Here is a 14,603-nt window from a genome sequence, read left to right as displayed (position 1 = left end):
TGTGCTCGCAAATGACACAAGAACAAACATACAAAAAAGAAAAAGAAAACAGAGAAAGCTAAGCGAGGCAAACACAGATAGGTACATGTTTTTTTGTATATTGTATCTTTATTTTTACTGTTGCGATGGATGCATACTGAGTCATTTATTTCTACCTTGTATCGCGCACTTAAATTCATCTTTTAATTCGTAACTTATATTCTATAAATTACCGTATTCTTAAATTTTACATAAATTTGTGAAACCATCGAATTCTTGGCCGATTCCCCCACATATGGTGTGAGCCACAGTCACTATAGGCAAAGAAAAGCAATTAGTGCACAGCAGGGAGTTTTCGCTCTGCGAATATTTACATATAGCCCACAAGAAGCGGTGACCGCAGGAGGCGCGTGTTTTCTGGCCACGGCGCCCCCCCCCCCCTTCCCCCCACTGACACACACATTAAGTTTATGCGATGTTTGTAGAAGTGGAGATTTAGAAATGACGCAACGTTTAGTCAGGGTGGTGCTTGTTAACTTTGTACTCGTATGATGTGGCGATGTATACCGTAAGCTCTCCGAAATAGAATTAACGTGCTTTTGAGTCGCTGGTGTAAACAGAACTTACGTAAGAGCAAGCGAAAATACATTCGAAGTCACGCCCGTATAGGTGGCGATATCCAGTTGAACGTTAAATGAATTCAGCGACGAACTTGGAGAGGTGAAATCGACGGCTTCGCTATTACCCGAAACGAAACGGCACATTTTTCGGAAAGTGTATTGACGGCACGTGTGGTGTTATGCAAGAGAACTTCAAGGGAGAGCGCAACAGCCGGCATAACCGGAAATACGTGCTGCCATAGCCTCACATTCGTTTATTTCGTTGCTGCGATCGGAATGGAGCGTTGCTCTTAATTGTTGGCGGGCCCTTGCGCAGCATTGCAGGTAGGAAGGAAGCGAGTATGCGAAACAGGAAGCGAAATGAAAACGCTTACGCAAGGGCCGCCTCGGGTGATCTAGCTCGCGTGTTATTCAGTGACTTTATTTATTCAAGCGAGGCTCGTTATAACGCGCAGAAGTCGGTGGCGTCGTACGCGAAAAAAAAAAACAAAAAAAATACCCCGGCGCCGGCTAGCGCATCAGAAATGCGATCTTTCGAAGGTGCGCCAGTTACATGCGTGTTTGTATGCGCCGTTTTCCAGTAAACGCTGCTCTCACGATCGCGGGCTTGTCGGCGATCAGCCGTTTCCGATACGGCACTCTGATATTTTGTCGAGGTGACTCCTCAATTCATGTTGCCACAGTACATTGTTGCCTGGATACGAACGTGCGACCGTCGTTGTTGGCTGTAGCAGCTGAGGTGTTGCGCTACTAAGCACGTGGATGATGGTATAATACTCGGGATGGAGGAGGAAAAAAGGTAGGAGAGCACTGCGCAATGTGGTAGAAAGAAAGAAAGAAAGAAAGAAAGAAAGAAAGAAAGAAAGAAAGAAAGAAAGAAAGAAAGAAAGAAAGAAAGAAAGAAAGAAAGAAAGAAAGAAAGGTATAAGCAGTAGGTCAGATACGCACTCGCCAACCTTCGCTTGCCCTCAATTTCCCGGTAAGGCATGACCTCCTTGATTTATTTTATTTTATTCTCATGGCACGGAGTACATTTCAAATATAAAAAAACGAAAATATAGAAAAGATTAACAATGATAATACAATTACAGCAACATAATAAATGAAAAGATGAACAAAAGTTGCACGGTACCTAATGCATTTGCCTAACACGACTCGAAGGCAAAAAGCATCTTTTTTTTCTTCTCAGTCGACTGCATTGATATCCCCCGTCCCCCTCCACGAAAGCTTTCTGCACCTAACGTGGTTTTGCAGTGCCTCCGGGATCGGCGCACCTTTGACCAAGCGAAGATGTCGACGCCATCACGTGACGTCACGTTATGTGATATCATGGTGTTGGTGACATTTGACGCCATGATGATGTCGTATGATGACGTCATCACATGATGACGGTGTTTTGCATCACTCGTGTTGACGGCGACGCCGGTAACTTCTCGCGTTTGATGTGGCATCTAAGGCTTTCGCCTTATGTTAATGCTACTTCTATAACTTCCCCACTTAGTCTTTGTAACGGAGCTTTTACGTGTTCGCCTCCGTGCTTACGAGTTTCTGCGTTTGCAGAATATCGGTTTCTGAAACGCGTACAACTACGCTGACAGGTGAAAAGAAGACAGAAGCGAATCAGTCACGCCAGAGAAACAGCGAAAAAAAAAGAAGAAAAGAAGGCTCGGTGGTTGTTTATCGCGCAAGGTCGCACACGCCGCTCAGTGATGCCTCACGTCCGGGCAGGGGGGCACCCTTCCAGGTGACCCTCCCCTTCCCTCGACGCCTCGCCTCCCCCCCCCCCCCCCAAAAAAAATATACAGAAATCTTGCATGGTTTAGCGCACGCAAATTACTTCAGTCGTTTCAAACTTCCACGCCGTTTCAAAGCAATTCAATAGAAAATGGAAACAACCAATTGATCGCCTTCCGCGTTCTGTATACACAGTAGCATTTCAGCTGTCGTACGCACGCCGGCGAAAGTCTCCGCCTTCCACTAAGTAGCAAATTTAAATGGATGTAAAACTGTGAGTAAACATTTCCAGCTTGTAGGAACCGTGCGGAAAGCGCTATCTTATGACAGGCTGGTCCACCAGCTGAAAACGTTAAATCTGCTTTCAAGAAAGCTCCGTCATAATATATATATATATATATATATATATATATATATATATATATATATATATATATATATATATATATATATATAATATGAATAGAAATGCCGCATAACAAGAAACACTCGAATAAATAGACTTTCGGAAGGAGGTGGAATTGATCAAGACGCCCGTTTTTCTTGTTGAACACAATCGCGAATCAGCGGGCGACACACGAAACATAGAGTTGTTATCACGTACAATACAAAAAGAGTTCGTAACGACATAATATGTAACAAGGAAAAGGAAGAGACAGCCGAGCCGGCCATAAGAAGGAACAGAGCGCTGTGTTCCGTGACTTTAAGAATGGCAGTTTAAAAATGACAAACCAGCTTGCCAAGTCCTCAACATATATATGTAACGATCGATCAGTGATGTCGTGTCTATTATGTGCAGCGCATGACGTGCGTGTATTTCGGTAAAGAGCTAACATAGTCAAAACACAACGCATATATTCTCCGTGCCCCCCCTAAAGGGCTCACTTGTGATCGCCCCCCCCCCCCTCAGTAATCGAATCCTCGCACCGCCCCGAGGGGGGGGGTTAGAGGAGGGGGGGATGAACTGCAGCTCCTCAACCATAGAAGTACGAAAGAGAAATGAAACTACCAGGCGAAAGAGAGGCGAGTGCAACGGAAGAAAACATTTGCGGCCGCAGCTCACCTTACTGGCATTCCGCGATGTTGTTCCTCCTTGCTTCGTTGCCGCTCTCTCCATCTGTGCTTGGACTCCGTGTTCCGACGGCGGCCGAGGTTGCGGCCCGCGCTGCTGCTGATGCTGCTGCTGCACGTCACTCGCATAGCGCACGCCGCCTCTCCGCGCCCGGAGTGGCCCGCCGCCCGTGCGTGGTGGGGAAACCTCGCTCGTACACCGTGCTCCTCCAGTGCGCCGCGCGCGTGTTTTGGCGCCGGTCGTCGTCTTTCGGTCGGCGTGTGGCGCTGCGGTTGCCGATGTTCCTTTCTCCCTCCGGCGCCTGCTGCGTTCCTCGCTCTTCCGCTGGCTCTAGGGCTGAAGGCTGGTGGCGCCACTCGGCGTTCGGACACAGACCTAGCCGGTAGTTGTGTCGCCTAACGGTTTGGCGCAGCTGTAGAATGATGAAGATGGTGTTGTATTATATCTAATGACATTTTGTTTTCTTTCTTCGTTTTTCTTATAGTTTTGGCTCGCTTGCTAAGGATTAGCCAGTGCCATCTTAAAGGCGCCGGCTAGTCCAACATCGACGCATTCGCACAGCGCAAAATGAATGAGGACGGATGAGAGGAGACAACACGATATATCCTCGTAATATTTCGATGCTAAATCACCGACTGGCCTAAGCTACCGTTCTATCAGGCTAGTCGAACTCATTACTTCATTGGAAAAACTCACAGGGTACGTCACCACCTGACGTTACGTCACTGTGACGTCATAATGACGCCATGATGACGTAATATGGTGACGTCATCGTGTGATTATGATTTTTTGCATCACTCGTGTCGACGACGCCGGCGCCGGACGCCGGTAAAGGCTCTGTTATACTCCGACGTCCGACGCGAGCGCCCGCGAGGACGTTGCGTTTCGTCACGCCGAGCTCGCGACGCTACGCCAGGCGCAAATCGGCCTCCGCTGCAGTCGAGCCGGCTTAAACGCGCCGGTTGCGATGACATCTAGAGGAGCGCATGCGCAGTAAAGCCAAGAACGCCCGCGCCACCTATCGGGAACCGACGAAACAGCCCGCGAAGCAGGTTCCTGTACATGCGAGTCTGGCGCGAAATAAGCAGGATCTATTCGGAGCCGAGCGACGCCCTAGCGCGCCAGCAGCCGTCGGCTGCGTCGGCGGTCAGCCGACGCCGGACTGTTTTTAAAGACGATAGTCTTTCTTGGGGAACTTAAACGCAGAAATTTTGGTCTGTCTTTCTGTCTTTCTGTTTGTCGGCACGTCCCTCGATTCAGCCACTGTGCCAAAGTTGAACCACTTGCCCAAGGGCCAGCCGTCTTGAACTGGTATGGCTGTTCATACTTGTGAACGTTGTCGATCAAAAAGTAAATATCATGCATATCTGAGGTGCAACATCACTAGGTAAGTATTAGGTGGCGTGTTCCTTTAATAGAAAATGCATACATACGTAATTTTAAGGACCCTAGTTTCTTAAGTTGCGCTGAAAATGCATAAGAATGGAAGCTTGAGCGAGTTGGTATGCGTTCATCTTAGTTGAAACAGCGCTCACTAGACGACGACGAAGTAAAAGAAGGCACAGGACAGGCAGCGCCTGTCCTGTGCCTTCTTTTACTTCGTCGTCGTCTAGTGAGCGCTGTTCAACAAAGCTGAAAATGCGACTGCGCTGAAATTTGCCTTCCTCCGTGCCCTTCGCACGAGCTCATTGTTGTGTTTCGGTTTCGGTTCTGTATTGCACTGTACGAATGCCATGGGTTGGTGTTGAAAAACTGTAGTTTTGAGAAGGCCAAGAAGGTGAAAAAAAAATATTTAAAAAATGAAAAAGCAGCGTTGTGGGCGGCCTTCAGGCTGCCGGTTGTGGGCGCCGCTCTGGCGTTCCTGTTTTACCCAGGCGACGTGTAAATAAAAGAGTGTGTGGAGAGTACTCGTTGAGTGCGGACGTTTCTCTGCTTCAGCGCTTCGCGCCAAACCGCGTTTTCGGGCTGGCTGGCGTCCCCGCCGGTCGCGTTGGTCACCGCCGGTCTTCGCCTGCTGCTGCGCCGGGGCTACCAGCACGCAACACAGCACTCATGTTTCCCGACGTATTGCCAGATGGCGTCCATATCTCACACAGCGCCTCTTCTATCGTCTTTACACGACATTTGCAGCGAAGCACGCAGATACGCGGCCAATTTTTTTTGCTGACGTAACGTCGCCGTGACGCGCGCACGCGCGCGTCGACGTTACGCTGGAGTATATCAGAGCCTTAAGTTTTCGCGTTTGATAAAGCATCTAAGGCTTTCGCCTTAAAAACAAGAGAAACTACGGTCGTTGTAGGCGTCCCTTTTGACCCACCATGGTAGCTAAGCCGCTAAGGTGTCACGCTGCTACGCGGGTTTGACTGCCGGCCACGGCGGCCACATTTCGACGGGGACGAGCTGGAAAAAAAAAAAAAAAACGGGTTTTGGGTGCACAGTAATGAGACCCAGGTGGTGAAAATTAATGCAGAGCTCCTCACTATGTGGCGTAAACCTCATAATCATATCATGTTTCCTTCACGTGAAGCTCTGAAAATTTCATTTGTTCATTCTCCTTTTAGTTGAATTTACTTTTCTTATTTCGTCGTTTGCGTGTCACTTTGATTTTGACTGTTGACGACGTCTTCTAATGTTTCGCTATGACAACCTATCGGTTTAATTTCTCTTGGCTACCGCAACGTTCATACCTATATAACACGCTTGTAATTTCCTCGTTCTATCCTCAGAACATAAGCGCTCACTCCATGTCCCACTACACTATTTCTGTAATGGGATGTACGCGCATTGGGGCTTCAGTATCTCGATTCTGTCCGAGCGGCGACGGCACTGCGAGGATTCCGTTCGGTCGCGCACCGACGAGGAAGTCGCGGTGGGCGCCTTGACGCGGTACGGGATGGGCGGTTTGCGCGTTTCAACATTCGAACCACACTTCAGTGATACGACATCCGTGAACCCGTTATGAGGTTTATGAACAGGCTATAGGAACATTGGCTTCAGTGTTTATGTGACTGGACTTAGTGCTTCTGTGTTTTTTTTTTCTTTAAAGGCTTGGCATTTTGTCTGAGCATTTGATCCCATTCGATTTCCTTTAATTTCCGGCACGATGATGTTAAGGCGAAAGCCTTAGATGCCCCATCAAACGCGAAAGTTGACCGTCGGCGACACGCGGCGTCGAGGACAATACGAGTGATGCAAAAAATCTTCATCACGTGATTACGTCACCGTATTACGTCATCGCGAGGTCACACGTCGCTAAAAATTTGTGACGTCGTTACGACGTCGTAGCTTGGTCCACGCTGGACCGATCATGCAGGCAATACAAAACCAGGTGAGGTGCCTCCGATCCCGGAGGCAGTGCAAAACTACGTTAGGTGCGGACAGCTTTCGGAGGGTGGCGGGGCAGCATAAACACATTGACCGAGAAGAAAAAGAAGATGGCTTTCACCTTCGAGTCGTCTTAGGTGAACGCATAAGGGACCCTGTGAGTATTTTTTTTTCTTTTTGTTTCCTATGAAAAGCAGTGACCGGCGCCTTCCAAAGGCGTCGCAAATGAAAACGCTTACGCTCACCTCCGCGCCGACATGCGAAGCCCCGGTGTATATAATATTCGCGTAGTAATGGTTTCAGGAGAGGTAACACGATTATTTTTGCAGCCCACAAGGGAGCACGGCGCAGTTTCGTTGGGAGGAGGGCAAAGCGCAGCTAAAAAAGAGGCTGTCTTTTCAAGAAATGGGTATCCACAACACCGAGAACTACGTAAGGGGAGAATTGGGCCAGTTGGTTTGTTTGGGTTCATGTTTGAAACAGCGCTAAAGACAAAAAAAAAACACACACACACACACGCAAAAGTGGACTGAACAACACGAGCGCTGACTAACGAATGAATGTTTTATTCAAACAGGAAAAAAGAGAAAGTACAGAACATGCGCGCAATCTTCACACTGCGTAAAAAAAAGAAAAAAGGAGATCGCTAAATGAAAGTATTGAGTTGTTAGTGAGCGCTCGTGTTGTTGAGTCCTCTTGTGCGTGTTTTTGTCTTCAGCGCTGTGTAAAGCATGAACCGAGAACTAGGTGAGGGTACTTGATTCTCTCCCCATTCAAAAAACCGCTGAGTGCCCGGCGGCACTGGGAATCCAACGCAGTACTTCCCGATTCGCAGGCGGACTCCCTAACCCAGGGGTCTCAAACACGCGGCCCGCGGCTTCACGAGGAATAAAATTTTGTGACTTCGCTAATTGGTATTACCATTATTTTCTCACCTATTGAAATTAATGACGCTGTGTTCGGGTAAGCCACAGACACAGAACTGGTCTATATTTCAGGATTTAACTAATTCTGGAGATCAGTACCGATATGTTTCTCGAAACCTGACGTCGAATCGCGTTCAAAAATGACCCACATACGACATATAGGAAAGGCGTTCTTTCAAATGGCAACGTTAGGTGACAGTTTGTTCAAGTACCCCGCTCCGACATTCTTCGCTGTCCCGGCCCTTGTTAAACTAAAATTCATGACTGCGGCCCACTTTCTGAGATGAGTTCGAGACCCCTGCCCTAACGACTGTATATAAACCACCGCTGCGTTGATACGCATACGCTCCAGACGTGGTAACCGATTAAGGTGATCTTGTGCGCCGATAGTAAGGGTTACCAAGTTTAGAATTTATGCACTCACAGCTAATGTAACCCCTTACTTTATAGGTGGACAAAATCACATTTATCGGTTACCGCGTTTAGAGTGTACTGCCGCTCCTCGCGGTCGGCCGTGGCATACCACCCTACACTTCCCTGACCGTGGCGGCATGCGGGCGCTTCCTTTTCAAGGCCCCGCTCATCCGCATCTGTGAAGCTTCTCGCTGGACGACAAGTGCGCGTGGACGGGATTTGCCTTGCCTCTTATTTATTTATTCCGTTCTCGCAGCGTCGCTTTATACTTTCCCGGCTTCTTTTCGCGGCTCGCCGATTCTTCGTGACACGCGTTTGTCTAATGGACCTTCTGCCCGTCCATGGCGTCCAACCGTTTCTTCGTTCTTCGTCGCGCTCGCGTGCGCGTTCGAGCCAATGGGTGGCGATCAGATCCGATTTTGTTCTCCTGCAAAAAGCCGGCCCGTTATTGCATTTACGCGTTGTTCGACCTCTCCTCGCGCTCGCTCGCCACGTAAAGGCCCTCCCCCCTCCTCGCGTTGCTGTTGAACGCGCACACCGCGTCAACCGATCAGTCTTGTTGAAAGGGGACGTGTTCGGATGCCGTCACGGCTTTCGTGTTGGATAACCCCACTGGGACCCAATGTCTCGTAGCTTGTGTTTATTTATTTATTTTTAAATGCGAATGCATTTCTTAGTCGAGCTATGTCAGGCGTCCGGCGTTGTCCGCGCGCCTATCCGCTCTCACTCCCTCTCCCATAGCAACAGCTGCGGGCGCGCGCTTATCCTCGTCCCTAGCAACCAGAGCAGGTGGTGCGGGCGGAGTAGCGGAGAGTCAATGGGGAGGAGGAGCGCGCTCTAGCGTGTGAGGGCGCTCGCATCGCGGGAGCTCGGCGGAGCTCCCGCGTGTGTGGAGAGAGTGTAGGAGAGGGTAGGTGCAGTGCTTCGCAGCTCCTTCGCTCGCCGTTCGCTCTCTTTCCTCCCTGCGCCACCGCCTCAATGCAGTGCGTTTGAAACGCGTTTGTAGCGTTTGTGCTGCCTTGGCACAGCCTGAAAACAGCGCGTTCTAAACGCGTTTGTGCTGCATTGAAGGCGGTGGCAACATCCCTGAGGTGATTACGAACGCACGTAGGAAGCGTTCGTTGAAAGAGGCGCCCAAAAGGGAGACACTTGAGCGCGTCGATGTGTCCAGCTTTACGCCATTAAAATTACTACGCCGTGTACTCTCTGCGCAAGAAATGCATTCGCATTTCCTCACGATTCCCTTCGGGGAGGTGGGGGCATTTTTTTTAATAACTTAGGGCCGTGGCGCCCGGTTGCGGCCCTAAACGCCTCGGACCGAACTGGCAGACCTTTCAATTCGCAAGTGTGTTTTTGCCATTTGTCAGCGGCCTTCCCTAGTGCGCATAAGTGACATTGAACACGAAACTAAAATAAATATGTAAAATATATTTGTAAAACTAAATATATATATATATATATATATATACATATATAATTTTTAGCGCTCTCGCGTATATGTGCAAGCCAACAGATTACGCTTATTATTATTATTATTATTATTATTATTATTATTATTATTATTATTATTATTATTATTATTATTACAAGCCTCTCTGACGCATGATTTTTTGTCTACGCTGTCCATCACTGCCAAAGAATGATGCGACCGCCTCCGTCAGTCTGCTGAGCGCTTGCATGCTGTTACTCCCTTCTGGTAACGAAGGAAAATAGCGCTCAACTGAATTGATGTCAGTCTATATGTTGGCTATTCGTTGTTATGGCATCACTGTTGTCTTCATTGAATTTCAGTGCAATGATTGACTTGTGCACTATTTTTTTTTTTTTTTTGAGATTGTGCAACGGCACACAGAAACCCCGCTGGCCGGCAACGAGGCGGCACACGCGGCGGCTCGAGAGCTCACGAACCGAGCCGTTGCGAACGCCGACGCCGCTTCGACCGAGGTCCCACGCGGAGAAGAGTGGGAGTGGGAGGAACGTATGACTAGCTACAATGAAATAACGCAGCACTACAAGCTAGGAAGACGCAAATACCCACCGCCACACAACAGATTAAATAAAAAGCAGGCAGTTGCATGGCGGCAGCTGCAAACACACACTTACCCAAACCCAGTTATCTTTCGTCTCTGTTACCCTGATCTCTATTTGACAGACAAATGTAAGATGTGCGATGGAAGGGCAACACTGGGCCACATACTATGGGAGTGCTCGAGCTTAGACGACGAAGCACACGGAAACCATGAGGAGGCAGTATCGAACCGCAGGGTGCGCTGGGAGGAGGCTCTGCTCAGCTCCGCAATCAAAGAACAACTTTGGGCCGTCCAGCGAGCCGAGGAAGCCGCCCGAGCCCAAGGGCTCGTGGCCGATGCCTAGGCCGGGGTTGAGGCCTACCCCAAGTCAAGTTCGCTGGACTTTATAAATAAAGTTATTTCTCTCTCTCTCTCTCTCTCTTGTGCAACGGTATACACTTCCACATGTACACGTGTATGCTTCCGAAGTGTAGCTGTGGAAGCATACACGTGTGCGTGTATGCTGAAGCCATTGCCGTATCGCACTTCCCGGTGGTCATGAGGGCGCGGGGTCATCCGTGTCCGATAGGCCGCGTCGCATCCGCTGCAGGACAAGCTGAGATTGATGGCAGCAGCTCCGTGGCTCGTTCCAACCCCCGCAGCAGCGGTGGGCCGTAAACGACCGCGCGACCGCGTACACCCCGCTTTATAGCATAGCGTCGTCGTAACCCGTGCTATATCGCCGTCTGAGAGGCCTCGGGCCTGTGCTAGCCGTTCTGCCTGCCCTCGGACCTCCGGGCGATATAGAGGCCTAGTGGTTAGCGTGCGTGTCGCTAATGCGAATGTATCATTCAGAACCCCAGCTTCCTTCACGAAGCCACAACATTGACGGATGGGCCTCGTTGGAGACCCCGGTGCTTGCCTCGCGGCCCGCCTTGTCGTCGCTGTGACGTGTTCATCTGTCGAGGCCGGGGAGATGGAGGAGATGGGGCGGTTACCAAGCGGACGATAAACGCACCCGTGGGAACAGCCAATAAAAAGGCACCCGGTCACTTTTCATTTAGGCAAAAATGTTTGAGGCCTGTGTGGTTAGATTTAGGTGCACGTTAAAGAACACCAGATGGTCGAAATTTCCGGAGCCCTCCACTACGCCGTCCATCATAATCATATCGTGGTTTTGGGACGTTAAACTCCAGATATTAATTAAAATCCTTTTGCATTTGCCTAAGACGACTTAAAGGCGAAAGCCATTTTCTTTTTTTTTTTGCTCAGTCGACTGCGTCGATTACCTCCCCCCATGAAAGATTTCTGCACCCAACGTGGTTTTGCAGTGCCTCCGGGATCGGCATCTTTGACCAAGCGACGATGTGACGTGATGACGTCATCATCGTTTTTTATATTATCACTTTATATGACGTCGTAGTGACGTCAAGGTGGCGCTACAAATTTTGGCTACCTGTGACGTTATGATTACGTTTAGTAGGCTACTGTCATAGGGTGACGATTTAGTAGGCTACTGTCTTAAGGGGACGTCATAATCAGCCTGTGATGACGTCATAGCGTGGCGCCATCGCATTATTTTTTGCATCCCTCGTGTTGGCGCCGCGGTCACTTTTCGCGTTTAAATAAGGCATCTAAAAATATCGCCTTAATCGTCTGCAAAGTGGGCGGCGTCCTCCCATTACGCTGCCGCATTTAAAAGGCTTGTCGCGAAGACGGACGATAGTGGTGGCGCTACGCGAAATGCGAAAACACACAGACAGAAACGTGCGTGGTTGTTTTTTTAAAAGGCCTCTACCGGGAACGGTTAGCTCTCCCGTTCGTCCCGTAAACGGGTCTGTGTAGGCACGCGTGGTATTTTGATTTTCTTTCTTTAATGCGACATATAGAGAACTAATGCTGGCCGCTTCTTTCTCGAGTGGAGTTGAAACGCGTCCCGTATTCATATCCATGCAGCGCTCGGGAATGCGTTTAATTAAACGTCACGCGTACGGTTATCCCGAATGTACCGGATCTCCGGAAAACAGCGGTTCGCCTCACTCGTTGCCTCTTCCCATTATCTCCATCTCATGAGGCTTCACCGCGCTTTTGAATAACGGGTACTTTCCCCAGCATTAAACGTAATGAATGAGAGTAACAAAATTACGAAACGCGAGGACATCTTTCTTCTTTGTCACGTGCGCTTGGAGGTGAAACAAAAGAAAATGTGATGCCGATTTTTTTGTAACTGATCACTCTTTCTCCTTCCATTATTATTTTTTTTTTACGTTAGCAGTTAAGGTTAAATTTAAAGATGCTTCGCGGCTCTCGCCACTGTTAGGTAACACCGGATTGTTAATTATCATCACATCACCACGTGCCTGTAAACTGCGCATTAGGAACATGTCTATAACTACTGAAATTATTGTTTATGCATATGACTGACTATAGTGCACTTATATCATTATTGAGTAGGCTACTGTATACAGTGGATGCTTCGAGGTATCAAGCCTACTACCATCTAGATAATAATGTTAATTAAGATCCAAAGACGATCTGGTATGTATCTGTGTTATGATGGCTCGGATATGGCGGCATAGTGCTTTATTCCGAAACGTCAATAAAGCTGTTGAGGCAGCTTTTTAGATGTGAAGCATCTTATGGCGGAGTTCAATCCGGTGGTGGTGGTGGTGTGCGGCGTGGCCACCCATACTGCGCATGCGCAAACCCTCTCCACTCCCCTCACCCTCTCCACATCACCTCTCCCCTTCCCTCTCTCCCTTCCCTCCCCCTCTCCACATCACCTCTTCCCTTTCCCCTCACCACTCCACATCGAGAACGCGGGCTCGACATGCCGAAACACTCCTTCGCATCGCCTCATGATCCCCTTTAGCGGGAGATGGTGTGATTTTTTGTTTTGTGAGTGTTTTGTCTTTATACTTTGTATAAGCGGAAAAATGAAGGTTCTGATTGATTGATATACTACGTATATTGTCGCAGTGTTTGTAGTCACCGCTGTTTTCAACAGCGCTCCTGCCTTTTCTTTGGCGCATTTGAGGATGATGTTGTTGTTGTTCCTTAGACATTTGGCGCAACCAACTTCGGGGGGTAAGCCATGAATAGGACCGTGCCTTTCTTAAAGATTTAATTCACTTTCTGAAAGAAAGGGTTAAAAAAAATGAATAGTTTATGCGTTACACAATAACGGTAAAACTTCTTAAAGCTTAAAGAGAAAAAAAATCGAAAAAAAAAACGGCCAGAAATACCCGTATATACAGCTGTGATTAAGGAAAGAAACGTTCGAAAAAGAAACTGAATTAAGTTACACTTGACATTCAATTCTTTCAGTCTCCTAGGAAATTGTATTTTGAGGACCCTACATCTGCAGTATTAGTTTTTTCTCCACACTGAGTACTCGGTAAACAAGAGATAACGGTACGTAAAAAGAAAGAGAGAAAAGAAAAAAAGAAGAAAGAGTTGAGATCATTTCGTGCTCCGCCACTCCCAGTTTATATACGCGTTAACGCTGCAACAAACGTGCTCCACATGTCCGCTGTCGTTTTCTGTCTCATCCTGCCAAGTGCCAGCCCCTTGCGCTGCGTAGTCCCCTCACCCGCTCCTAAGCTGCCTATTTATACTCCCACCTAACCTTATTTCTTTCCTCACTTCCATCTTTTCTACTTTTCACTTGTCATTTATACTTATTTTCCTTCCTTAGTCCCCGTATGTCAGGTCTGTCACGTGACATTCTCGTCCCGGCGAGCCGAGGTTCCACTCTATACCGTCGCCCCCGTTCGTGATCTGCATATTTATTTCAGCCTGCTCACGGGGGCTAACCGCTAAGTACAGAAAACGCTGCGTGGACAGGGACCTCTCGCGCTCGATCTTCTTGTTAGCTTTGTGAAGCGCCCACTTGACTGAGGGACTGAGCAGAAGAATATAAATGTTTTGGAAGCTCTTCATTCTACTTCACTCTCCGGTTTTCTGCGCGCCTCTGGCCTTATTGCATTTCTGTCTGCGTGTTTCGGTCATTGTTATTCCTTCTTTTATTCGCACGGCACGCAGTCGTTTTAATCCGTTTATCCTTGACCGTTCTGTAGAATGAATGGCGGCGCTGTCATGGCGGGCAGTCGGCAGCAGGGTGTTGTTTCCCGGGATCTTGAAAAACGATGACGCAAAAAAATAAAAAGCTCACGAAACGACAAAAACAAACGAAACGCAACATGAACGAACGTATTCTCTATCACTATGTTTGGAGAATTGTCTTTTTTCGTTTTTTTTTTCTTGTTTGCAATACCTTAAGTTTATTTTTTTATTTGACTCTACTTACTTCATGTCACCTTATTTATTTCGGTGAAAGACGAGAGGCGAGATTTCACGAGCTGTAACGACAGTCTTACGTTTCACTTTGCGTTATTTCATTTGTTTGGACATTTCACGAATGCCCACGAAGAGGACAAAATGAGCGTGTCTTTCTCCTGACTTGGCTCAAATAAAATTAAGATGTGCAATTTCACATGCCAAAATCGTAAACACTGTAAAGAGA

At 48.2% G+C, this 14,603-nt stretch overlaps 2 protein-coding genes and 1 long non-coding RNA gene across 6 annotated transcripts in view; 2 read left to right on the top strand and 1 right to left on the bottom strand.

The window, feature by feature from the left end:
* The window catches only part of LOC119406945 (uncharacterized), a 59,088-nt gene extending 55,330 nt beyond the window's left edge, over positions 1 to 3,758 (bottom strand). Inside the window, exon 1 of one of the 2 annotated variants that reach the window (XR_005186588.2) lies at positions 3,397 to 3,758. This is a non-coding gene — a long non-coding RNA (uncharacterized LOC119406945). The remainder of the gene's footprint in view (positions 1 to 3,396) is intronic. The other variant, XR_005186589.2, reaches the window with a different exon arrangement.
* LOC119406943 (adenosylhomocysteinase-like 1) overlaps positions 1 to 14,603 on the top strand; it is a 277,734-nt gene that overhangs the window by 72,971 nt on the left and 190,160 nt on the right. The window lies entirely within an intron of this gene.
* LOC119406953 (uncharacterized) overlaps positions 1 to 14,603 on the top strand; it is a 487,035-nt gene that overhangs the window by 333,891 nt on the left and 138,541 nt on the right. The gene's annotated exons all lie outside the window — the stretch shown is intronic.

The sequence above is a fragment of the Rhipicephalus sanguineus genome, chromosome 10, assembly GCF_013339695.2.
Source record: "Rhipicephalus sanguineus isolate Rsan-2018 chromosome 10, BIME_Rsan_1.4, whole genome shotgun sequence".
Taxonomy (NCBI): Eukaryota; Metazoa; Arthropoda; class Arachnida; order Ixodida; family Ixodidae; genus Rhipicephalus; species Rhipicephalus sanguineus.
This window is presented reverse-complemented; position numbering and strand designations above follow the sequence as displayed.